Source organism: Hibiscus syriacus, unplaced genomic scaffold, assembly GCF_006381635.1.
Source record: "Hibiscus syriacus cultivar Baekdansim isolate YM2019G1 unplaced genomic scaffold, ASM638163v2 tig00111242_pilon, whole genome shotgun sequence".
Taxonomy (NCBI): domain Eukaryota; kingdom Viridiplantae; phylum Streptophyta; class Magnoliopsida; order Malvales; family Malvaceae; genus Hibiscus; species Hibiscus syriacus.
This window is the reverse complement of record NW_024063032.1, coordinates 34,933-60,903: the sequence shown is the minus strand read 5'-3', so window position 1 is coordinate 60,903 and position 25,971 is coordinate 34,933. Positions and strand designations below refer to the sequence as shown.

At 33.0% G+C, this 25,971-nt stretch overlaps 3 pseudogenes; all 3 read left to right on the top strand.

Moving 5' to 3' along the window:
• The first annotated feature begins 267 nt into the window (after positions 1-267).
• Positions 268-1,819, top strand: LOC120157312 (annotated as a pseudogene).
• Positions 1,820-6,278: 4,459 nt separating this feature from the next.
• On the top strand, positions 6,279-11,848 carry LOC120157316 (annotated as a pseudogene).
• Positions 11,849-21,999: 10,151 nt separating this feature from the next.
• On the top strand, positions 22,000-24,022 carry LOC120157315 (annotated as a pseudogene).
• Positions 24,023-25,971: the final 1,949 nt, after the last annotated feature.

Sequence of the window (25,971 nt, the reverse complement as noted above, 5' to 3'; positions counted from 1 at the left end):
ACCGTACCCCTTTTTTAACAATTGTGAAAATCAAAGGGTTATCTTTGAGCTGCTTATAATATGTTTTTTATCTTTCTTTTGCGCCGACGAGCATCCGTGGCTGCAAATAGGTTAATGTCTTGTTAAATATGTTGAAATTAATAGATTGTTTCCATTTTTACATTATTTTAACTTGGGTTTCTCTTGTTTTTAATTTTTAGCCTTTTCCGCCATTGATATATGTTGCTTTGAGCTGTTATATACTTATTATTATCTTATCTTTGAAACAGTAGCTATGGCATCAAATATGTTTGTGGTTCCTCAGACGAGAGGTACTGTCTTGTGTTGCAAATGCGGTATTTCAATGGCACCAAATCCTGCCAATGTGCGTGACTTGTTTGAGGTCCGAAGTCGATATCACGGAAGGTTTACGAAAGCATGTGACCATTATGCATTGTCCCGAGTGTGATAGCTACTTGCAGCCCCTAGAACTTGGATAAAAGCTCAGTTGGAATCGAAGGAGCTCTTGACGTTTTGTGTGAAACGATTGGAGACTGATTTGAAAAAAGTTAGGCTAGTAAATGCTGAATTCATTTGGACAGAACCACATTCTAAGAGACTCAAGGTCAAGCTGAAAGTTCAGAAGGAGGTTCTCAATGGGGCTATTCTGGAGCAATCTTACCTTGTCGAGTATGTTCAGCAAGATCACATGTGTGAATCTTGTACAAGGATTCAGGCCAACCCTGATCAGTGGGTGGCTTCTGTGCAGATCAGACAGCGGGTTACACACAGGCGAACTTTCTTTTATTAGAGCAGCTCATCCTGAAACATGATGCTGCTGTCCATGCCATTAAAATCAAGCAAATGGATCAGGGTATCGATTTCTTCTTCGCTAACAGGAGTCATGCTGTGAAGTTTGTGGAATTTTTAGGTAAAGTTGCTCCGACAAAGAGTAGACATGACAACAGCTTGTGTCCCATGATCCTAAGAGTAATAACTACAATTATAAGTATACGTTCTCGGTTGAAATATCCCCCATTTGCCGTGAGGATTTGATTTGTTTGCCTCCGAAAGTGGCTGCTAGTTTGGGTATTTTGGTCCACTTGTGATCTGCACAAAAGTGACTAACAACATTACGCTGTTGGATCCTTTTACTCTGAGGCAGTGTTTCTTGGACACTGAACAGTATTGGAGGCATTCGTTTAAGTCTCTTATTGGTAGCAGGCAGCTGGTGGAATATGATATCTTCAATATTGAAGTTGTATCTCCTGAATATAATCTTGGGGGCTCCAAATATGTGATAGCAGATGCTGAGGTAGCTCGTGTAAGTGATTATGGAAAGTTGTTTTACATAAGAACACATCTAGGCCATATTCTAAAGCCGGGAGATCGCGCGCTCGGTTACGACCTTTATGGGGCCAACAGTAACGATATCGAACTAGATAAGTATAAAGGACTGGTCCTTCCCGAGGCAATTTTGATAAAGAAGAGCTATGAAGAAAAACGCCAGAAGAAACGAGGGAAACCTCGTCCGTGGAAGCTCAAGTCCCTTGAGATGGAAGTTGATGAATCTAGAGGTAGAGGAAATGAGCAGAAGGTGGAGTCGGAGTACGAAGAGTTCTTGAGAGATCTGGAAGAGAACCCAGAATTAAGGTTCAACTTATCACTGTACCGCAACAAAGAATACCAGCCATCGGAAATGGCATCTGTGTTGGATGGGGATGATGTTCCTTCCATTCCATTGGAAGAGTTGCTTGCCGATCTAGAGTTGAGTGAACAAGGAGATGGTGAAGATACCATGAGAGAATGAATCTGATGTACGTCTCATATACTACCTTTTATGAGTCTCATCTGCTTTGTGTTATGAGTTTCTGTTTTTTTTTTCTTTTGCAGTAAATAAATAGTTCTATCATATTTGCTACTGCCCATGGGACCTTAGGTTTGTAAGGCCAAATATTATTGAAGTTGTTGTTTTTTGAGTCGAACTTTCTGGTATTAAAAGTTGTTTTGAGTTCATTTTGTTGAATGTATCGGTTTCATTTTTGTTCTATTTCAACCTGAAATGACTTGTCCTCAAGCTTACGTTTACTATGAAGCTTTCTCCAATGGATGATGAACTAAATTTGTTGAGGCTTTATTTTTTTATGGAGATTTGTACTCAAATGTATTAGGGGAATATACGCATGAATGTTAGAGCTCCATATTAGAGCACCATAAATATTAAAGGTTAAAGATGTGAACAAACGATCTTTGTATTATAATTATATCATATTGATAAAAAAAAATTAAATTTCAGCGTAAAATTGCTCAACTCAGTGACTTACATTTGTCTTTTACTATTATGCTTTCTTCAATTCCAGATAATAATTGGAGCTCGCACTGCCATTGCATGGTTATAAACAACTCAATTATAAGCAAGTTGTGGATTTAATCTTTAATATTTCAATTGTGTTAATTTAATCTTTGTGTTTTCCTTATTTTAAAATTTTAGTTTTCTCAAATAATGACTATATTAAAAGGAGGAGGAGAATTAAATTTGGGGTAAATTACATGTTTAGTATTTAAATTATTGTTTTTGTTTCATTTTGATATTTAAACTTTAATTTTTAAAAGAATTATATTTAAATGTTTAGTTTAGGTTTTATTTTGATACTCCACCGTTAAAATTTAATAGAATTGTTGACATAATATCATAAAATAATACTACGTCATTATTTGAAAATTTTTAAAAAAATATCACGTGTATTCTGTTAAGTTTTTAACGACAATGTATCAAAGTGAAACTTAAGCTAAATGTTAGGTATAGTTTAAAAAAATTAAAGTTTTATAAAGATGGAAAAAAAAGTAATAGTTTAAGTACTAAACATGTAGTTTACCCTCAAGTCTATAGTTTATATATAGCACAATAGCTAATAATAAAATTTCGTTTAATAACAAATATTTAAGATAAGATCTATATTTTAAATTTAAAAAAATATAAAAACTTGGAAGATATTAATAGAAAATTTTGAGCAATATATAATTGGTCTTTTGGGTGTGGGGTATGTTAGTGGTGCCAAATCAATAGAATGGGTCCAATAATAGTGGCAAGTGGCATACATATTCCTGGATGGGATCATGTTAATGTAGACCTTAGGATTTGATAATTTTGGATAGTTGGAACATACCATATTTAATAAATTACCAAATAATGCAATAAACATCATACAAATAGTGAATTAATTAAGAAAGTTAAAAATAGATGATACTTTATAATTACTTGAATTATTAGATGAAAAAATAATATAAAAATAATATGCTTAGCCCATGTGTTGTTATTTTGTAATAAAAAATTTATAATCGGGTCAAATTTGGTTTAATTTTTTCATTTTTCAAAATTTCGATCTCTTTTTCATAATATTAGACATAATTATTAGAGTCAATAATCTTTAGAGGAAATAGTTAAAAGCTCTCAGTTGACACATCTTATCTCTCTTAAGTTACGAGTCCATTATCTATTAGGAGTAAAATTCTCCCTCTCCCTCTCCCTCTCCCTCTCCCTCGTCCTCTTTTAAGTTGGAATTATTAAAAAAAAGTAAAATTATTAGAAAATTTAAAAAATATATAATTAATTAATTTTAACATCACAACAAAAAGATTTCTTGTGGGAGGATGAGTAGGTGTTTTGGTCTTTTAAAACGGTATAATTTATGTTGAGTTTTTTTAAAGCTTACAAACTTTCAATGAAAAATTACACATTTGGCCACCCAATTTTTATAAATTTGTGGGACTTTATAATGCTAAACTTTATTAAGAAAATGTACTGTGTTATGGTTGTAGAAACCTTAAATTGAGAATTGGTAAGTTGACAACTAAGAATCAAATTATCTAATTTAGATGTGTTTTAAAATGATAACATTTTTAAAGGCGGCGAGTAATTGTAAACCCCTTTCCTCGATGACTAAAATTAATTTTATAGAAACTGAGTGACCAATCATACAATTTACCCCAATTTAATTTAGTAAAATAGGAAAATCACTGTTTACCTTCTTAAAATTAATAATTCGATTTCAACTCAAATATAATTATAATCTAAATAACCTTTAACATCACAACAAAACATGTCTGTGGGCATAAATCAACACATAATTTTACGTTAGAGATGAACTAATAAAATTTAAGAGATGAAGTAATAAAATTTAAGAGATAAAATTCAAATATCAATAAAAATGGATAAAGTACACAAATGATCCCTTGGTTATATGGTGTAGTTTTGTTGAATCCCCAGATTATTAAAAGTTACAAAATGGTCCCTCGACTATAAGGAGTTGCTTTGTTGAGTCCCTCGACTATTAAAGTTACAAAATGGTCACCCGACTTTTCATTATGTTCCAAACTCATCCTTTTCAGTAAAAAAAATTGACGGAAGTCTGAGCTGGACGTTAACACGCTGGCTGAGATATTATAAAATATGATATCATAATCTCAAACGACTATCATATATTCGTCGACGTGTTAATGTTCATCTCAGATGACCGTTACTTTTTTAATAAAAAAGAACTAGTTTGGAACATAATGAATAGTCGAGTGATCATTTTATAACTTTTAATAGTCTAGAAACTCAACAAAGCAATTCCTATAGTCGAGGGATCATTTTGTAACTTTTAATAATTAATGAATTCAATAAAGCAATACTTTATAGCCAATGAATCATTTATGTACCTTACCTTAAAAAATATTTAAATTATATAAAAAAATTAAAATTTTAAGAAGCAATAGACCGTGTAATGTTCGTTTCCTCCCCACGTATGGTAGATGGTGTTGGCATACCGACCCACCTTTAGAAATGGTGACACGTTCACATGAATCAGATAAGCCTCCCCTTTGAATTTTTTTTTTTAAAAAAAGTTTTCAATACAAAAAGAAATTCTCATTTTGTTAGGAAATTCACATTTTGTGACAACCAACAAAACAAATATATAATTTCACGTTTATTGATACTTTAAGGTTGGTATGATTTATGTCGGATATAGTATATTTAAGTCCAATTTTGATATTAATTTATGTTAAGATTAGTTTTTTTAAATTAACAAACTTTAAATATATGATTAAAATTTCAGTTGATACATCTTTCTTCCCTATAGATTGTGGGTTCAATATTTAAGAGTAAGATTCTCCCTCCCCTAGGTAGGAATTGTTCAAAAAAAAAGATTCTTTGTTTATTTTTTTTATAAAACCACCGGATATGATCTATTAGTCGTGTAATCCAAACATGTACTCTAAAGGTCAAGGAAACCCTCCCAATTCAGTTTGTTTCATTCGCAAACGTCGTGATTTAAAATTATAACTTTGCTTAAGGGATCTAGTGTCTCGTCTCATTAAAAAAAAGTTTATTTATTTTAATTCAACATAATTGAACTCATCAAGTGGCCTCAATGGTTAAAGGAGTGTTTTTCTCCTTAGAGGTCATGAGAGTAATTACGTCTGCATGACAAGTGTACGTTATAAATATTAAAAAATTATAACAAATATTTATTATACTTTTCTCAAACTAATCAAAGAAATTTAACAAATTCAATTCAAATTTCATCCACTAAAAAACTCAAATCATAATTTGAGATTTTTAAAATTTTTATGCATGTAGAGATTACTCTCTTAAAAAACCCATATTCGAACAAGTTTTAAAAGTGAGTTTAACATTAGTTTTGAAGTGTTTTTAGAGAATATGGTGAAAAAAAATCTTATTTTAAATTGGTTTTGATATTTTTGGATATTCCAATTTTATCTTCAAGCTCTCTTATTCTGAATTGATCCCTGAATATTTGGGCATTTCAATTTCATATCTAAACTATAACTCTTATTCTAAATTAGTCCCTAAGCATTTGAATATTCTAATTTCATCCTCAAACTCTAACATTTCAAATTCATCCCCAAACTATGACTCTCATTCTAAATTGTTCCCCAAGCTTTGAATATTCAATAACATTCCTCAGATCATTCAAAATTTGAGGTGAAATGGAATATTCAAAAGTTAGGACTAATATAGGATGAAGATCACAGTTTGGGATGAATTTATAATGTTTAAAAGTTTTGGAAGTAATTTAGAATGAAAGTCATAATTTGAGGATCGAATTGGAATGTGCAAAAGTTTAAATACCAATTTAAAATGAGAATCATAATTAGGTCGTGCAATGTAATTAACTCTTAGAATTGATAAATCCAAAGTTTTATACTTCATTATATATTAATAAATTCAAATTTACATAATAACTTAATTCAAATTTTGCGATACAAATTTTTGACCCGTTCAAGTGATCTCAATGGTTAAAGAGATAGTTGTTCTCTTTAAAGGTACTAATTTAATAAGTTGTGTCTGCAATGTATGTATTATCAATGACTAAAAATATTATGAACAATATTATCTTATAATCACCTCGTACCATCGAAAAATATTAAAGAGGGATAATAAAGAGTTGAGTGGAACATGAGACAAAAACAAGTTATAGTATAATGTGAAAAGAGACGTGGTAAACAGATGCAAAGGGAATCCATTTGTTAAGTTTGATTTGTATTCCCTAACTGTGAAAAAGAAGAAAGCACTCATCATTTGGCAGCAAATACACCTATGAAAGTGATACTTGTCTTTGTCCGTTACTAAAATATAAGTTAATTGCATCATACATCTTCAAATTAGGATTCTCTTCTAAATTGGTCTTTAATTTTTTAAATATTTCAATTCATCTTTAGATTATGACTACCAATTTCATCTTTAGATTATGACTACCATTCTAAATTTGTCTTCAAATTTTTGAACATTTAAGTTTCACCCCCAAACTATATCGTTCATTCTAAATTAGTCCCTAAACTTTTTCAAGATTTCAATTCCATTCCAAATTATATGTATATACTAATCACATTCCATGTTAATAAAATTGTTAGGTCAAACTATATTGTTATATGTTTAAAAAACAAAGTTTAGGTTAAACTATGGTTAAAACTAATTACATATTTAGATGAATCTGGGGATGAAATTGAAATATTTAAAAGTTTAGGGACTAATTTAGAATAAGGGCAATAGTTTAAGGATGAAATTGGAAATTTCAAAACTTAAGGACTAATTTAGAATGAGTATCATAATTTGATGATAAAATTAGAATATTCAAAAGGTTAAGGACTAATTTAGAATGAGGGTCACAGCTTGGGGACATATGTTGTAATTAACTCCTAAAATATCAATCTTACCTACATGCAAACGTGGCATTCTCTCACTGGACCTCCACTTGTCTTCATGTTTTCTCCATGTAGATAACCCTAAAACTAATATTAAACAAAACAATTTTTTTAAGTATATCACTCCTATATTCTTTTTTTATTACACAAACTTATCTCTTTGACAAATTCACTAATTTCTCTTTTCTTAATTAAAAATAATACAGAGTTTAAACTTTATAAATTTCTTAATATGTAACAATAACAATATTAACTAGTTAAAATTCAATCAATAATTATTTATACACAAAAATAAATTAACAAAATTAAGAAATATATCTTTTTTTTAAATGGTTGATATAGAATATGATGAGATTATTGGACTTACTTTGACAAAAATGGAGAACTAAAAAAATAAAGAAATAAGTCAAGAAAGATACTTTGTAGGGAATTATAATACTTGTTTGAATGAGTGGTGAAGTTATTATAATTGAGGATGATTTTTATAGAAGTCATATCTCTTATTTGAATTTAATTTTTTTAATAATTTGAAACGAATATAAGGTAATATTGTTGAAATGCTTTTAACTTTTTGATAATAAATATTTATACTCCTATATATGCAATGTTTAATAATTTGAAACGAATATAAGGTAATATTTGTTGAAATGCTTTTAACTTTTTGATAATAAATATTTTATACTCCTATATGCAATGCTCAAATTTGGAACCTCAAGAGATAACAAAAAAAATTCATTAACTATGAAAGTCATTGATTCGTACTTAAAAATAAACTTAAATTTTAAATTTGAGAAGTTATCATTAAAAATTGATCATTTGAGAAAATATTGTTAATGATTGACATTTTTAGATTAATTTTAAAAGGTATAAATCATTTAAGATCAAAATGGAATTAAATTTTTAAAAGTATAAATCATTTAAGATCAAAATGGAATTAAATAATTATATAAAAATAAACTGAATAGAATGAAAATACAAAATTAATAATATCATATATATTTACAATATTTGACCATAATCAATTGGTTAATCCATATACAATTAATTTTCATAAGCGTGAATCAAGAAACTTGAATGGTTAAGAGATTAATTGTTATCGTTTGAGATTCTATATTCAAACACATGAGTATTATTATCAAATAATTAAAGTCTAAATTGATTAAATGATTATTTTATCTAACAGATAACAAAAAATTATAATTACAGTCTAATTAAAAATGATTATTTATCTACAGTATAACAAAAAATTATAATTACCTAAATAATTTTCTTCCTTGATTTTACCTAATAAGTCAGATTACTGTTGGTAGTAGCAGCACATAAATGAAAATTGTTTAACAAATTGTATCTTTGTTCTCTCTCTTGCCCAACCTGCCTATTTCCTCTGTTTCAAACTGCCCAATCTGCCCTTGTTGAAACACTTCCTCCTCTCTCTCTCTCTCTCTCTCTGAAGCAGCACCACTTTATTTCTGTCTCTCAAAAATTGCCTTTGACTAAATTTAAGATTTGTTGGAAAAAACATCAAGGAAGAAGAAAGATGGAGGAGGTGAAGAAGAAGAAGAAGCAGGATGCTGGGTTAAATTAAGGTTTATGGGATGTTGCATGCCTTCAAGATCAAGAGTTGATAACTCCATGAGTGGAAGAACAGGTACTCCTTATGGTAATCTTCTGATTTTCCTTCCCTTTCTCTTCTCTTTTATATTTTTTTTATCTTAAAATTACTGTTTATTCTCCAGAGATTGCTTTCTTGTATCGATCTTAATTAAAGGTAATTTATTGATCAAAAGTTAACTTTTTTAGGGTTAATGTTATGTATGTGTATGTATGCATGTATATTTATGCTTTACTTATCCATTTGTCATATGGTTAGTTTTGCTGAATGAGGTGATTAGTTGAAACTTGAAAGCAACTGGGTTTTTACCATTTATTATTTTGGAAAATCCAATAATATGAATCCTTTTGCAGCATTTGATGCAGTTTTGGAAACATTTTCTGTGTGATAAATGCATATACAATATATGAGATGGTATCTGATTGCCTTGCTGTTTATAAATTCAGCGAAGTAACCGACGAAAGAGAAACGCAGAGATCAACCGATTGTTTCGGTGTCTTCTACGACTAGTAATGCAGAAACTGCTTCGTCCACACCAAATACAGTGAGGAACTCAAAGTTGCTTCGCAACTACGAAAGTTCCCATTTATTGACCTTAATTCAACCCGAAATTCAGACCCGAGAGTCTTCTTGGTGAGGGTGGATTTGGTTGTGTCTTCAAAGCTGGATCGAGGAAAATGGAACTGCTCCTGTGAAACCCGGTACTGGACTTACCGTGGCTGTCAAAACGCTAAACATCGAAGGACTTCAGGGTCACAAAGAATGGCTGGTATGACATCTGAATGATTTTTTTCTATCTGTGTGTGCTTGGGGGGGGGGGCAATATTTTCTATCGTAACTTTCATGTTTCTGATTGTATTCAGGCCGAAGTGGATTTTCTTGGTAACCTTCTCCATCCCAATTTGGTTAAATTGGTTGGTTTACTGCATTGAAGATGATCACAGGTTATTGGTATACGAGTTTATGCCAAGAGGAAGCTTGGAGAACCACCTCTTCCGAAGTACGTACAATCTTTTGTTTCGTGATATATGTTAAGCACGGTTTTAACCAAAGTGTTCCGACACTTAAGTAGCTAAATAAACACATATTTCTAGGGTGCTCTATAGCTTAGATTAAACTGAGAATCTGGGTTTTATGATTGAAAGGTAATGTCCTCAGTTGTTCAATATTTAGCTAGAGATATTGTGTGGTGCCTCAAGTTTCCTTTTTATTGTTATATTATTTTATTTTCTTCACCTTCTGCAGGCATGTTTCTTTCCTAGTAACCTCGAAAATTTTTTCATTTGGCGAAAACATTTTGTCAAATAATTGGATTCTGACAGTTAGATCCATATATGATTATGTAATTATATGTTAGAATTGGCTTGATTTGTCGTTCTTATTTTGTGTAAGAGCCTCAAATTCGAGGTATCCGAGTTATGTACCAGACCATTCTCTTGTTTGGCAATACTTTTATATTGTTATAATTGTGCTTTATGCATTCGCATTTTCGTGTTCGATATTTAATTTTCGCTGGTAACAACCACTTTTTGCGCAGAAGGGTCCCTGCCACTTCCTTGGTCTATCAGAATGAAAATTGCGCTTGGCGCTGCAAAGGGTCTCGCATTTCTTCATGAAGAAGCGGAAAGACCAGTTATATCGGGATTTTAAAACATCTAATATCTTGTTAGATGCCGTATGTAATTAAGACATTAAGTAAGTTCCCTCTGCAAATTTATGTTTTTATTGTACTGAAACTGTTGCTGCTTTTCAGGATTACAATGCCAAGCTCTCTGATTTTGGACTGGCCAAAGATGGTCCTGAAGGAGATAAAACTCATGTATCTACTCGAGTAATGGGAACATACGGCTATGCTGCACCCGAATATGTAATGACTGGTACGTGGTAGAATCAAGGTTTTATTTCCGGATATGATGTTTGATGATTAGTCCCCTTTATATCTGACGTTCTTTCTGCTCTGCCTTTCGAAAGTACTCCACCCTCCATATGCAATCAAACCGTGTGTTGTGATTTTATTGAGAATATGTTGAGAGTTTTTATTTACATCTGTGGTCACATAAATCTAATACGGTTATTGGTTTAGGACATTTGTCATCGAAGAGTGATGTATATAGCTTCGGGGTAGTTTTACTTGAGATGTTGACCGGCCGAAGATCTATGGACAAAAACCGACCTAATGGGGAGCACAATCTAGTGGAATGGGCAAGACCGCATCTAGGAGACAAGAGAAGGTTCTTCCGAATTTTAGACCCCAATCTAGTGGAATGGGCAAGACGCATCTGGAGACAAGAAGTTCTTCCGAATTTTAGACCCTCGACTTGAAGGTCACTTTCAATTAAAGGTGCACAAAAGGCTTCCCAGCTGGCTGCCCAATGTCTTAGCCGTGATCCGAAAACCAGACCTCGGATGAGTGAAGTTGTTGAAACTCTAAAGCCACTACCGAACCTCAAAGATATGGCAAGCTCTTCCTATTATTTCCAAACTATGCAATCCGATCGTGTTAGGTCCAATGTAATGCTAAAACAACACCAGAGCACAGGCGGGATTCGTAGTGAGGAAGGGGCAACCTATGAGGATTTATCCGCTTTGAACAATCATCAGGCTTCTCAATATCACCTACCTCACCCATCACCAAAGCCCAGAGCAAAAGAAGCATAGGCTTGCAGGTTCAAGTTTCTCTATTTTCATACATAGAATTTGGTTCTTAACCGGTATCCGCTTCTTCGGGTTGCAATATCAACTGTTTTATTATACGAATAGAACTGAGCAAGCCACACTGATTGTTCAGCATCGTGGCCAGTTAATCATGCTCAAGGAAGCTCATCTCATTTATTTCTCTCGTTCTTCGTCGCTATCCTATACTGTTATCTACATTGAAGAATAGAGGCTGAAAAGCTATGCCGGCGATGGATTACGGCATGCCGATGAAGGCCAGTCGATAGGTGCTTCAACCATGATATTATTTTTATGTGTTCTTTGTTTAGTCCTTGACTGTTGATGGATTTAAGAGACCTCACAATTTACCTTCTGCGTTGCCCTTGTCTTTGATTTGTACAAATGAATCTCTTTTTTAGTCTTATTAACATCTTTAACATAAGAAAAACTTGTGTGAATATAATATATATGTAAATTAAATCGATCTTATAAGATTGAATCGAGTCGAAATTCAATGGGTCTCCATCATTGGTTGATGAATGATACAATGTTGACACTAAAGCTAAAGTCCTAATTAGCTGGGATGTTTAAGGTACGACAGTCTTAATATACGACAACAAAGAAAAGATGATACTTAAAATGTTAATTTTTTAATATTTATGGTAAAATAATACCTAAAATATTATTTTTTTTATCGGAAATGTTAATATTGGGCGTTACTTAAAATGTTTAACATTTTCGGTAAATTAATACTTAAAGCATTATTATTTTTATCGAAAATCTTAATATTGGGCGTTACCTAAAATGTTATTTTTTTCTACTAAAATTAGGTAACAAAATTAATATTTTCGGTAAAAAATAATGTTATAGATATATTTTATCGGAAAAATTAAAAAATTATTAATATTTCTGGTAGAATCTTTTATCGGTATATTAAGATTATATTAAAACAAAACTATCACCACTCAACCCTAACCCTTAATTATTCAAAAAAAAAATGTTGTTGTCAAGTTGTACACTGTTCAGCCTATCTACTCTATTCCATGTGTTTTCCACTTTCATTTCTTCTTCTTTTTGTGCCAGATTCCACTTCAAAATTTTAATGGAGAGCTTTCCTTTTTTAAAACAATAATAATTGGATTATAAGACTCTTTTAAGTCAAATATTTAAATTTTTTTTATATAAAATCATATATCAAAATTTATAATTTTATAATCATTTTAAATCATTTCATTGGCTTGTTAAAATTGAATCAATTTTAACAAGCAATATCTCACTAAAAAAATTATCATCTGTTAAAAACAACCTTATTTCAAATAGTTAATCTTCCATTTAACAATCAAAATGATCAACTAATGTGAAAGACAATGAAGAATAATTTATTTTTACACTACACGATAAATTTATGTTTACATAAAGAGTTGAGTTATACAAAGTGATTTTTAAAATATAGAAAATTTGATAGAAAAAGGTTGATCCACGACGGAAAATGACAGAGTTAGAAATGTAAAGGGGTCATTCCTGCAATTAACACAATTTTTATTTAATTTCTAACTATTAAATTATTATTTTTCAATACAGATCACTATCTGATTGTTTGATTTTTTTTAATAATTATAATGATGATTACATCAATGGTAAAAAATCTTATCGTAACTGTCTTTCGGTTGGGCCCCGGAATTGGGTTTCGACTTGAAAAGTGTGGATTGGAGTCGCCACCAACCATTTTAAAATGAATTTAGGTGGGTCGGACACCATCTTACATGATCTGTGTTTTTACCAGAAATGTGTCGGGTTCGGGAGTCGGTTACGGTCAATGAAGGATTAACACCCTTGAACCGCCCTTTCGGTACCAATTAATTTGCCGGTTGTCTTAGTTGCGAAAATTTGAAATTAAAATTAAAATTTAACAGATCCGATTCAAATTACTTACAATTGATTGATTTGAATACCCTTAAAAGATAAAAAAACGTTTAACTCGTAGCGGAGTATAAAATCGAATTAGGATACCAAGTATGCAAACGTGAGAATAATAAATAAAATAAAATAAAGAGAAAATAACAAAACACATAAAAAATAAAAAAAAACAAAAAAAACCAAAATGAATAAAATGTTAAAAAACAAAGACACAGATAAAGGAAAAATATTAATGGAGTAAAAAAATAAAAAATATAAAAGAAATTAAAAAGGAATAAAAATAATGCATACATATAAAGTAATATTTATTAAAATAAATAAAAATAATAAATATAACACTAAGTAAAACAAATAAAAATAAAGATATACATGATTTAAGAAAAAATAATAATAGAAAAAAATAAAATAAAGTAAAAATATAATATATATATATATATATATAAATAAATAAAAACAAAAATAGAATATTAAGATATATATATATATATACATATATATATATATAACGTATAAATTAATATTAAAATATATATATATATACATAGTAAATGGAGAAAATTAATACTCATACATATATATATATTTATGATATAAGATATATATAATAAAAATAATATAATATAAATAAAAAAAGGAATATAGTAAATAAATAAATAAATATAAATATATATATATATATATATATATATATATATATAGGGGATGAAATTAATATAAAAGTAAAATTAAAGGGTAAAGTTCAAGGTAAATTAAAGATTAAGATTAACTTAGGGGGAATATTAAATACTTTAAAAAATAAACATACCTTAGGAGTAGATCTAGGTTCGAAACTCCACCCTTTTTTAGTCATCGGCGCAACCCACGCTTTGGGTTATTCAAACCAAATCTCAAGAAAAATAATATGCACATGCGAGAAATGAACGAATCAATGTAAAAAAGATGCTACCTTTTATTTCCTTTTCGAATCGTTTACAATAATTTGCCTTTATATTTTTCGTGCTTTCCTCTGTATTTTATATCTAAATCGTGTGTTACAAATGGGGAGGATTACATGTATTTATAGTGAAAAAACTAACTATTTTTAGAATCCTAATGCAACTAGACTCCTTGCTCGGTTGTTTCACATTTGTTGGTGTGGTTGTTGCTTTAAAAGATATGGTGGTGGAAGAGTCCTCTTAGGAGATGAACTCTTGCTAGTTTCATCTTTTAAGAAAATGGGTGTCTACAGCTGCCCCTCTTTGTCATTTTTCATGGAACGAAAAATAGGACAAAAATAAAAAGACACAAATTTTCGTTCAGTGGAGTTGAAGAATAACTCCCTGTCGAATTGAGTTGCGGATGGCTCCTCCGTCGCGAAGTCGAGTCCATCTTGAAATGATTTGAATCAGAATGTGGCTTCTCGTTGTAGTCCACTTTGGTCTTCTTCTCGGTTTAAAGACCTTGGCTAAAATTCGACTGTAAAGTAATCCATTGACTCCACAATGTGGTGATATGCTCCGAGCTAAATGAACCGAACTCGAAAAGTCTTCGTTGACAGATAGTTTTTCTCGACTTAAGCTATGCTGACGGAAAAAATGCTTCTTGCTACTAAGGCACGGCTAACCCAAATCTTCTTCTTGGCTTGAAAACCTCGATTGCAGCCGAACAATAGTGTGATTGAGGTGTCATCGAGCTGAATAGAATCGAACTCGATAATTTTCGTTGACAGATAGCCCTTCTTGCCTTGAGTTATGCTGTAAATTTGATTTACTTCTGAGTTGAATGTAATCGAACTCGAAGGTCTTTGGTGATAGATAACCCTTCTTTGAGTTGGATATCCTTCGTCATGAAGTTGAAATCCAATCTAGAGATGGATACTGCTTGTGTGCACGATTCCCCTTCGTCGTGAAGTTGAAACCGCAGGTGGCCCCTTCGTCGTGAAGTTGGGCCTGGTAATTGGATATCCTTCATCGTGAAGTTGAAATCCAAGTGGGTAGTATTGTTCCGAGTCCAATATCCTCCGTCGTGAAGTTGAAATTGGATCTGGAACTGGGAAATTGTTTGTTGACAGCCAGCCGCCTCTTCGGTGTGAAGTTGAGCTTGTGTTGTCTCGAGTTCAATATCCTTCGATGTGAAGTTGAAATTGGCTCTGAATAAAACTGAAAAGTTGTTTGTTGACAATCAATCGCCACTTCGTTGTGAAGTTGAGCTTGTGTTGTCTTGAGTTCAATATCCTTCGATGTGAAGTTGAAATTGACTCTGAATGAAACTGAAAGTTGTTTGTTGACAATTAGTTGCCCCTTCGTTGTGAAGTTGAGCTTGTGTTGTATTGAGTCCAATATCCCTCGCTGTGAAGTTGAAATTGGCTCTGAAACTAGGAAGCCCCTTCGTCGTGAAGTTGAGCCTCAAATGGCACGATATCCTCCGTCGTGGAGTTGAAATCGTGGATGTGCGGGTACGATATCCTCCGTCGTGGAGTTGAAATCGCGGATGGCTCCTTCGTCGTTAAGTTGATCCTTGACTTGAATATCCTTCATCGTGAAAATAAAATCTAAGTATTGTATGTTGCGGGTGGACACGATTCCCTTCGCCGTGAAGTTGAAACCGTGGATGACCCCTTTATTGTGAAGTTTGGCTTCGAGTTAGATATTCTCCGTCGTGAAGTTGAAATCTACTCTCGAGCAAATTGTGTCGCTTTGAGTTCAATATCCTTCGCCGCGAAGTTGAAATTGACTCTAGCTAAAACCTGAAAAAGTTATGCATATATGTGATGTTATGGATGCAATGCTCTTAGGTGTGCCTAAAATGTATATGCAACATATGATATCTTGGGGCTCTTGAATTCTTCAAATGTTCAAATCTGATGTGCACATTCTATTCTTGATTTGAGAAATGCTTCTCGACCATCTCAAGTATGTGTTTGAGCTGAGGTAACGATTCAGATGATGCTTCAAGAGAAGTTGTCTCGAAAGAGATAGAATTCGTTTTCAAGGGAAACGATCTCAAAGACATATGTTGTTTCATGAAAATGGTCTCAAGGGAAACAAAATTTTGTTTTAAGGGAAATAAATTTGAAGATTTTGTGTTTCAAGAAACTGCTCAAGGGAGACAAAATTGTTTTAGGGGAAATAAATTCAAAGATTTTTTTTCAAGGGAAACTGTCTCAAGAGAGATGAAATTTGTTTCAAGAGAAACTGTCTCAAGAGAGACAAGACTTAGTTCCAAAAGAAAATGTCTCAAGGGAGATGAAATTTGTTTCAAATAATTTGTTTCAAGGGAAACTATCTCAAGAGACAATTGTTTCAAGGGAAACTGTCTCAAGAGAGACGAAATTTATTTCAAGGGAAATGTTTTCAATGTTTATGTTTCAAGAGAAACTGTCTCAACGGATACAAAATTTTGTTTCAAGGGAAACTATCTCAAGCGAGATAAAATCTTCTTTTTAAAAACAGTCTTGAGTGAAATGAAATGCCTTCTTTCGAGTGAAACAGTCTCAAGTGAGACAAAGTCTGTTTTAAGAAAAGCAATCTCAAGTGAGGTAATCATCTGCATTAAATGAGAATGTCTCATGCGAGACAAAATTTATATTGGAAATGTTGAATCTAAAGATGAATGTCGATCTTTCAATCTGTCGAGTTGGTTGAAGTGTGACTTCTTGCTGCTGAGTTAAGCAACCACCATCGATTTTTACAAACTCTTTTGAATCAAGTATCTTTCGCCTTGAAGTTGTAACTTTACTCTAAAGCTGCAAAACTTATGTATGTGAAAAAATGATAAATATGATGCTCTAAATTGTATGCATAATGAATGAGTTCTTGTTTTATTCCTTGGACAGAATCTCATTTTTTGCCTGTTGGTTCCTACATGTGGAGGAAAAGCCTTTGGAAGATCTGATCGTTCATATCAGGATTTTGAATTCCCGGAGATTTCCCAATATTCAATGTTGAATCTCCAAAAATGCCCCAACATTAAAAGTGCCCCTATTGTTTCTCATTTCTTGCTTCAATTAATTCTAAGCATGAGATTATTGTCTGAGAGCTACATGTCATTTACCAAGATCCACTCTAGAGAGATTGTCTTGTTTGAAAAATGTTTCTCTTTCATTTTCAAAGTTCTGAAAATATCAATTAAAAGAGTTTCGAAAAATGTTTAATCAGAAGTTTTGAAAATATTTCCCCTTTCACGATTTTACAATTTAGACGAATCATAAAACTAGAGTTCATTGGATATTAAAGAATTAATTACAATGTTAATCCTTCAATAAATTATAGCTATTTGATACGTGTCAAGATCAAAGCTATTTTTGGGAAATGGTTAAGTAAGGAAAGGATAAAAAGTCTTAGGTTAATGTGTTTGGTCAAAGGTTTGGCATTTTTGTTTATTTGATGCTCAAAGGTTTGATGGGGTAGCTTGTATGCTCGTCTACTGGAAGTGTTCTCCGACTCCCAGCTTTCATGGTCACGCTCGGATTGTGCGATGCCTTATCAAGGAATTTGTGCGATCGCCTCAGCTGCCCAATTTTTGTATTCGAGTCACCTTTTCAGGTTTTCAACTCGAATCCTCATTTGGTTTCAAGACGTCATTCGTAATTTACGTCTTGAACCCCACTTTGTTATTTTTCTCTATCATACATTAATTACATTATTTTTTGCAAATAACAATTAGTCCTTATGGGCGGGATGAAATCTGAAGATAGTCTCTTCTGTTTAGAAATCCATGTATGATTAAAGGGACTTTTAAGGCACGTAACATAGGTCATTGTTCATGGTTATGAAATAAAGGGATAAAAGTCTCAAACAAGTGTTTAAGGGTGATTGAACCAAGGATCAATTCATTCTGATGTCTTCAATCATATCTTGCTCAATTTGAATCTGCTTTTATGTCTCTCTCTCTTGATGCTCTATGATCTTCGAGTGGAGTGATTCAGTGATTCAGAAATGATTGTGCTTGATCAGTCTCATTTGATGCTCTATGATCTTTGAGTGAAGTAGTTCAGTGATTCGGAAATGATTGTGCTTGATCAATCTCATAGTTTGAACCTCGATGCGTCGTTTAAATCGAGAGAATCTTTGCATATGCATCTTGTCTTCTTTTTTCTTCAATTTTCCTTTGTTTTTTTTCTCTTTGCTTTTTTTTTTCTCTTTTTCTCTTTTTGCTTTGATTAAATCTTCACACTTGGCATTTGGTTCACCTTTCGGTATCTCATCTGAATCAATATCTTCACTCATGCAAGCAGATTTTCTCCACTTTTCCCCCCAGTGTGGAGGGTGATCCTTAGTTAGGATTGAATCAGAAGAAAAAAATACTATAGGCTCAAAAGGGGACACAAGGGATATATATTTTCTCCTATTGTGAATGATGAAGAAAGAAAGCCGTTCATCATTTCATACATGGAAGTCCTCACAGAAGAGGTATCCCCATGGGGATAGATTTTCAGGATTATTTTTATTCACATGAAAACAGTGTAATTAATACATTGTAGAATTATTTCGAGTGAATTCTTCTTTTTGCTTCTTGCCCCCAACATGTCTCAATGTCCAGGCTCCTTACGAGATGCCCCAAGTTGTGTCTTAAAAGAATGCTCATGTTCAAATGAACAACTCAATGCCTTGGGTTTTGATGGAATAAAAATGTCAATTTTGAGTCTAAAAAGACAATGGTGTGACTTTATCGACTCAAAGAAAGGTATGGTATGAAAAAGTTTCAAAGGGGTGATAACGTCAAAACTTGGTCTTTTTGGTAATGACCATGAGTTATGTTGGGTAAAGAATCAAGGTATTTTATTTTGGGGTTTGAGACAAGATAAGAAAGGTCTAATCTTGCCATATGTCAAAAATCTATAATTCTTGAAGAATTAAAAGAATCCTTAATTCATTTAATATTCGAAGAACTAAAGATTAAAATTTGTTCAAATGCTTTACCTTAGAAAGTAGCATAAATTCAATCGTTTAAAAGATTAAGCAAAAGATCAAAGACGTGTTCAAACAAAACAATCCTCTAGGTGCAAATGGTATATGCAATGCCCCTTCTTTGGCTGTTCGTGCTCCTGAACCCATCAGGTTTTGGATCTCGCGCTTCAGCGCCTTATAGTTCTCAAAGAAATGTTTAGAGCATCCTATGTGGCAACTGCAAACAACTTCAACATCGTAGCCCTTAGGATATGTGGACTATTTTCTCAGATCATCTTGGTAGGCTTAGTCGTACAACCATCTGATCGAGCTCATTCGTTATGATTTCAGTTTTTTATTTTGATGTTACAATTTTGCTTCCATGTGGTGTCATGTGGTTAAAACCACTTCATCGAATTCTCCATGAAGAAATTTCATGTTTATGAAAATGCTTAAAAATGAAATGTAGATGCAAAATGTAAAATGCATGAAATGTTCGAGGCATTGATCCAAAAACATGTATGTTATTGTAAATAACCTTTATTGGAACAAAAGTGTTTTATCTTTTAAGAGACAATAAACATATTTAAAGGTACATCCAGACTAAATCCTCTAGACCCGGAACAGGTTGACTAGTCATTTACCTTCGTCTTTCACTGGTTGAATAACCTGTTGAACCACTCCGGCCTCTCTGGATGAACCGTGAAAATGTTGAGTTGTTTTTGTACTGGTTCCCAAAAAGTATCGAATGATTGCATCTCTGGCTTTCATCCTTTGCTGAATCGGAAATTCCAATGAAATCCTCCATCAAAGGGATTATCCAAAGTTTATTTGCTTGTTTCTTGAATTTGTAGACAGTGACTTGCCATCTTGTTCTTGTTGTCTTTGAATGGAATCTCGAGGTCAGTAACTTTTTTCTCGTCTTGCCTCTACCATCTTTGTCAACCCATTTTTGAAAAGTTAACTTTTGATGTACTTGATTGTGGGCACCATGTCTTCTTGATCGAATGTGACACATAGTTGTCTTGCAAATTGTCCTCATTTTCTTTCTGAGTCTTTTCTTACCATAGTCGGACCCCTGCGTTTTTCATCTCTTGTATTACAACCCCTTTGTCCATTAATACAAATTATTTATGGTTAACGAACACGTTTTTTTGTGTGGATCAACCTCTTTTGAATGATGCATATGATGGAAATAAAATAAAAGAGAGAAAAATTGAAAAGAGTTAGTAAGGTAAAGATAATAATAATGAAAATAAAAGGTCCTACCCCACATGATATCTACCCTACATGCTTTAATTCCTACTCGGACATGATTTCTATCCCGCATGCTAATTCCATACAAATCCTAACCGCATATTTGTCTAGTTCGCATACTTTGAACAGAAAGTAAAGCATGAAACAAAGCAGCCTAGGATTTAGAATGAGGTTTTGGGATGGACTCTAATTCTCCATAGCCTCCCGGTTTAGGTTCTAAAAAACGGGACACCAGTTCTCCTTGTCGATGCCCCCTTGGGCTTATCAGACCCTTAGTCCTAAGCCCATTACAAGCTTATGTAGACTAAGTTAAACTCGAGAGGAAACATTCTCTTATGCCCGCACGGTGAATAAATTCACATGAAAACATAAGGTATATGAATCCCAAAGACTACTTGCTATGCTCGCACGGTGAATAAATTCACACGAAGGCGTCGCTTTCACCTCACTTAAAAGGGTTCGGAGCTCGGGTATAGAGCTAGAGATGGAAACTTTTTCAAAAATATGAAATCATTGAAAAAAGTCAGTACAACTATTTACTTGAAAAAAAATAATCAAAGATAAATAATTAGAATCGAATAAATAGATTAAAATTTAAACTTGTAATTTTCGCTAAAAAAAGACAACCGAAAATTAATTTCGGCCTTACTCACTTAACTGTCCCCAGTGGAGTCGCAAAGCTGTCGTAATTGTCTTTCGGTTGGGCCCCGAAATTGGGTTTCGACTTGAAAAATATGGATTTCAGTCGCCATTGACCATTTTAAAACGAATTTAGGTAGGTCGGACACCATCTTACCTGATCTGCGTTTTTACCAGAAATTTGTCGAGTTCGAGAGTCTGTTACGGTCAAGAAAGGATTAGCACCCTTGAACCGACCTTTCGGTACCAATTAATTTACCGGTTGTCTTAGTTGCGAAAATTCGAAATTAAAATTAAAATTTAACAGACCCGATTCAAATTACTTACAATTGATTGATTTGAATACCCTTAAAAGATAAAAATGTTTGACTCGTAGCAGAGTATAAAATCGAATTAGGATATCAAGTGTGTAAACGTGATAATAATGAATAAAACAAAAAAATAAAAAATAATAAAACAAGAAAAAATAAAAAATAAATAAAATCGAATTATGCTATTTATATACTCAAACTCGAGTTCAAACTAGTCATACACATTTATGATAAATTGGTACCCAACTTAATATTAAAATAGATCAACCAAACCCAACCTTGCAGCACCCATTAATTTTAAAACCCACTTTTTTTACAAAGGCTATTTTGAATCAAAAGTAAAAGAAGAGTTAAAATTTTGGGTAATCAAAACCAATCAAATTAGTGTAAATTAATTTGGTTCAGTTAAATAGATAAGCATTTTAAAAATTCAATTAATTCTATTAATATCTATTCGAGAATCGATTATTTGAACACTAATTATGGTGGTTGAAAATAAAAGCCCATGACCAATTGATCACAATCATACGAACCTGGATTCCATAGTTTTTACATGAAAGGGAGGGAACTTTTGGTCAGTTTATGCAAAGCATGTAACGATGGGAAATCAACAGCAAAATTACATTCACAAATTCTCAAAACTTGGAACTCAAAAACTGTATGCAAACTTTAGTTCCATTGAAGATGCTCAAAAACTGTTCGATGAAACGCCTCAAATAACTGTTTATGCGTGGAACTCAATTCTTAGAGCTTATTCAAAACTTAAGCAATGGAAAAAAAAACTTGGGTTTTGTTCAAAAACATGATATCTGATGAAAAGGGGATGAGAAGTGTGCCTGATAATTATACTCTGGCTATAGTTTTAAAGGCTTGTGCAGAGTTGCAGTTGCTTAAACGAGGAAAAATTTTACATGGTTATTTGTGGAAACATGAAAATATTAGATTGGATTTGTTTGCGGGTTCTGCTTTAATTGATTTTTACTCGAAATGTGGTGCAATAAGTGATGCTTCCAAAGTTTTTGATGAGTTTGAGAAACCTGATGTTGTTTTATGGACGTCAGTGGTAAGTGGATATGAGCAGAACGGTTATTTTGAAAAGGCTGTAGCTTTTTTTTCTCAAGAATGGTAGTGGGGGAGGGCGTCGATCCGGATCGTGTAACACTCGTTAGATTAGTTTCAGCCTGTGCTAAGTTGATGAATCTTAAGCTCGGCAGAAGTGTGCATGGTTTTGTTATTAGGAAAGGGTTTGAAAGTGAATTATCTTTGATTAATGCATTGTTGAATTTGTATGCAAAGACAGGTATCGTAAAAGCAGCTGAAAATTTGTTTAGAATGATAGAAGGGAAATATGTTGTAACATGGAGCGCGATGATTGGTTGCTATTCTCATAACGGAGCTACTGTTGAAGCATTGAATCTTTTCAATGAAATGATCAACAAGGGATGTCAACTGAACACAGTTATTGTCGTTAGTGCACTGCAAGCGTGTGCTGTTGCCTGTGATTTAGATGAGGGTCGGAGGATTCATGAACTCGTAACTAAGAGAGGTTTTGATTTAGACGTCTCAGTTTCAACTGCTCTGATCGATATGTACATGAAGTGCTTGTCACCTGATGAAGCTGTTAACGTCTTTAGCAAAATGCCCTGGAAAGATGTAGTAGCGTGGGTTGCTTTGTTAAGCGGTTATGCTCTAAACGTGATGGCTTATAAGTCGATTGGGATCTTCAGAGATATGCTGTCTAGTGGAATCCAACCTGATGCTGTTTCTATGGTAAAGATTCTTGCTTCTTCTTCGGAGTTAGGTATTTTTCGCCTAGCCGTATGCCTTCACGGTTATGTCACTAGAAGTGGCTTCGAAAATAATGCTTTCATTGGGGCATCTCTCATAGAGCTGTACTCAAAATGTCGTAGCTTGGATCATGCAATAAAAGTGTTTGAAGGAATCATAGACAAGGATGTTGTTCTATGGAGTGCTATGATTTCCGGCTTTGGAATCCACGGACAAGGCAAATAATCATTAAAGTTATTTAATCAGATGGTCAAGAGCTCGACATCTAAGCCGAACAATGTCACGTTCATATCTATTTTATCTGCCTGTAGCCATGCAGGTTTAATTTTGGAGGGGATCGAAATATTCCATACGATGGTAAATGATTATGGATGGGCTCCTGGCTCAGAGCATTACGGCATAGTTGTCGATCTCCTTGGCCGTACCAGAGAGTTAGACAAAGCCGTGGACATTATCAGCCGAATGCCAATTTCGGTTGAGCCACATGTTTGGGGTGCCTTGCTTGCCGCATGTTGGATTCATCACAATGTCGAGATAGGTGAGCTAGCAGCAAAGAATCTACTCGGCTTAGATTCTAACCATGCAGGTTATTATATTCTGTTATCCAATATGTATGCTGTTGATGGACAGTGGGGTGTTGGTAATGTTCAATCCCACATAGTATTGGAAACACTATTAAGAATGGTATTTAAGGCTTGACTTTCCCACTTCCTTGTTGAGTGATAGAGAACAAGGGGGACTCTTACGCACCGCCACCGCCGTCGTGTCCGCCGCCGCGCGGTCTTTAGAGAAAATTCATGAGGAATTTCTCTTTGAAATAAACATTTATAGGCTGTTGAGGACTGTTTAAATTTCAAATGATAACAGCTGATTTATGAGTTATCAAAAATCGTTAAGATGTATCTGGACTGATTTCTAGCTTTGTACAGAGGAAACAAGCCGTTAATATCAGGAGTTATTTATAACAGCTGAATAATGATGCAATGAACCTGGACTATTTTTTAGTCAGGTTCATCTAGACGTTTCAGTTATTACAAAAGAAGAGATTTAATCCTTAAATTTTATGACGATTTTGACCCTATTTCTAGCCTATAAATAGAGGGCTATATTCAGCTTCTCAACTCACTCTCAACATTCACAATTCACTCTCAAAGTGTTTTATGCAATTATTCTTTCTGTGCTTTCCGATAAGAAGAACAATACCACTGGCAGTCCACTCTGATTTCGGGTGTACGGAATTCGGAGCGACCGTGTTAACCTCGGGGGACGGTCCGCCTACTGCAGCGATTACACACATCGGGGCGAATTCGTTTTTAAGGCAGTGGTTATACCACGACACGGTTTACGAATATGTTCCTTTTAAATGGTTGAGATTAGGAACGAAATCCATAGCTTTGTTGCTGATGATAAACTTCATCCTGAATGTGAGAAGATTTATGAACTTCTAGGACAATTGGAGGTGATTATGAGACTGCAACTATATGTTTTTGAAATTCCTTGAGCTCCATCAAATTTTAAGATAACCCGAAGTCATTGATCGTTGTGTTATCGGCTTGATTGGTAGCTTGATCGTTGGTTATCGGTTGATCGGTTGTGTTATCGGTAGCTTGATCACCAACAACATGGTAACAAGATGTAACATAAAAGAGATCTTCCTTCCATGGTGGATGCAAATGAATTCCACATTTCTCTGTATCTGGTGAAATTGGATGTTCATGGTTTTATGTGAAGAACAGGAACTAACAAATTCAGTTGATTGTAGGGTTATAGTTACTGTCTTGCATTGATTTTTCAATTTTCTCATAATATATGTGATGTGTTCGGCACAGCACATATCAAAATGAGTAAATTATCGAAATGATCACTTTTGTCTTATTTTTATTCATTATTGATTGTCGATTTAAAAAATAATAATGTTCTAACATTATCGATTTATAATGTTTTGCAAAATATTGTTTATTTGATGATGTAATATGTTAGTAAAAAGGTTAATTTTATATTTGATCATTAGATTTTAGATAAAATATTAATTTGATATATAATTTTAAGATAAAATATCAATTTTATCCTTAAACTTAAAATACCAATTTAACTCATAAATCCAATTAAAATCCCCATCGTCAACCATTGATCATTGGCACAAGCAAATACATGTACTACAAACTTATAAACTGGTTAGCCTTTTTAATATTGTAAGGAAAACACAAGGAATACTCAACATATTCTCGAGGACATATGAAAGACTCAACGTCTTCTTTCAAGATACATGTATGCCCCCAAGTTAATAACACTTCAGTTTAAACGGCACTTTTTCGAGAAATGCTCAAGTGCGACGCTTTAGTATACGGTTAAAATAAGGTGTTATTGATTTTGTTATTCGTTTAAATAACAAAATCAGTAAAAAAATGATCGAAAACATTATTATTTTGACAAATTCTATTTATCTATATAGGCAAACGTGGTAGAAAAAATCCGTACCGTATTTACCTATATAGATAATTAGAACCGGTCAAAATAATGATGTTTTCGATCATTTTTTATCAGTTTTGTTATTTAAAATAATAACAAAACCGATAACGTTTTATTTTAGCCGTATACTAAGGTGCCACACCGCAGAACTGTCTTACTTTTTCAAAGAAGTCATGTAATCTGGTATTTTTCAAAAACCGTCAGATAATTTGAACATATTTCATAATGTATTGTAACAATAACCTCAATAAAAAATAAAATTTTCAAC